We start from the raw sequence: 2,146 nt of genomic DNA on the forward strand, positions 1-2,146 counted from the left end.
CAAGAGGCTGACAACCTCAATATAATTAAGTACTAACTGGGTTGGGGCTGAGTTTCAGTGTTAATTAGACTCAAGTCTACCTCTGGTTCACATTTGTTCCTCAGGCTCTCTTGAATTTTTATTGACAGGTGAGTTTCTCTCTCTTCAGCTTTGACAATCTGGAAAGTGCAGCTCTACCCTCCCAAAGTCCTTAACCCAGTTCTTCAGTCTCCTTCCCCTACATTTTAAAATCTAGCAAATGTCTTAAAGGGGAGAGAAGCTATGTGTTTGAGGCACATCTGCCTCATTGGCAGGTCTTAGTTTCCTATCATGAAACTGCAGAGGATTTCACTTTGCCTTTTAGAAGCCTTTAGCTTTTCTGTTCTAAATTTATAGAGAGGATGCAACATGGTCTCAAAGGAAAGACCATATTGACTCCTATCTCTTTTTTTTAATTTTTTTATTTTTATTCAGTTGCAATTGTCTGCACTTTCTCCCCATCCCTCCACCCCACCCCAGCCAGTCCCACCTCCCTCCCCCACCTCCACCCTCCCCCTTGATCCTGTCCCCATGTCCATTATAGTAGCTCCCATAGACCCCTCTCCCCACTATCCCCTCCCCACTCCCCTCTGGTTATTGTTACATTGTCCAGATTTATAAAAATTTGAGTTAATGCATATGTGCAGATAATCATAAATTCAAAGCCTTAGCAATACATTAAAAAATGTTCACTGTAACTTTTGATCCTAAATGCCATTAAAATTTGGGGTAATTTTTCCTATGGGTAAAGTTATATTCACTTTCATTATTTCATATTTGTCTTTTTAGATCAAACATGGATATGTTTATCTTTCCCTTTTCATAGTAACAGGTACTTATAAAGACTTTCTTTATGGATATTTTACTTTTCACTAAATTCAAAAGAAATGGTGGTGGGTAGAGGTGGAAGAAGTTATAAGGGGGATAAGTGGTAATGGAAAAGTATACAATAAAATAATAATATGCACACACAAAAAAGAAGCCTTTAGCTTAGCTCCTCAGCCACCTCTGCAACACCAGCACATGGCTCATGTCCTATGGGGAAAACCAGACAGGCAAAACAGACAAGCAAGCTTCCTTCTATCACTGCAACCTGCATGGCCACTAAAAATGTTATACATTTCTGTTCCTCCCAGCAGAGTCCTTCCACATAGGCTGTGTCAGATCTCCAGCCTATGCCTGGAATTGACAAATGACCCCCGGGAGAGAAGTGGCTGTTGTTCATCCACCCACCTGAGAATGGTTCTCTCTCTGGAATTCTAGTATCAGCGACTTGCTTTTACAGCTCTCTCATGCCTTTAGAAATACAGGGTGGGGCAAAAGTAGGTTTACAGTTGTGCATATAAAAATAATACAATAATTAATAAATATTATGAGAATAAACTCTGAGTTTCATGCACTCACAACTATAAACCTACTTTTGCCCCAACCTGTATATTTGAAATTAGTCTGGGCTTTGTAACAGGAACAACAGCCTGCCACTACCTACCACGTCCTACCTGTTAGGATAGTCCCAACTTTAGTTTTTTATAATATCCTCAGGTGATTCTCATAAGCAGCCAATCTCAAGCAACACTGACCTCATCAAAGAAACTATTACAAGGCTGAGGGTTGAGTTGACTTGAGCCACCTGTGATTTTCATGGCTTTCCTTCACCTCTGCAAGATAAAAGGACCCCATCTACTATGCTTTTCATGTTCCATGGAGGAAAAAGGGAAAATCCATCGAGCAGAAAAGGCACACCAGTCATGTGCACCAGATCACTCACTTTTAAGAAGTAACCCCAGAAGTTTTAACCTTAAACTTCCATTTTTACATCATTGACCCAAATTGTATCACTTGTCCACTTCTATCTGTAAGGAGGACTGGGAAATGCATATTTTTAAACCTGAATACAACACTGTCCCCAAGAGAACTGGGCTTCTCCTTGTCAGGAAGAGAGCGTGCGTTAGGCGGGCAGCTAGCAGTCCCTGCGCCAGTTCCATTGTCAGCACCTCCTCTAGCTTCTCTTTTATCTAATCAATTCCTCTCTATAACTGCACAAGAGAAATCTGCTCCAAAAACTTTATCAAAAGCCCAAAGAGAGTTCTGCAATTTCCTATTTGCATGCAAGAAATGTGAGTTCCAT

The sequence above is a fragment of the Desmodus rotundus genome, chromosome 2 (genome assembly GCF_022682495.2).
Source record: "Desmodus rotundus isolate HL8 chromosome 2, HLdesRot8A.1, whole genome shotgun sequence".
Taxonomy (NCBI): domain Eukaryota; kingdom Metazoa; phylum Chordata; class Mammalia; order Chiroptera; family Phyllostomidae; genus Desmodus; species Desmodus rotundus.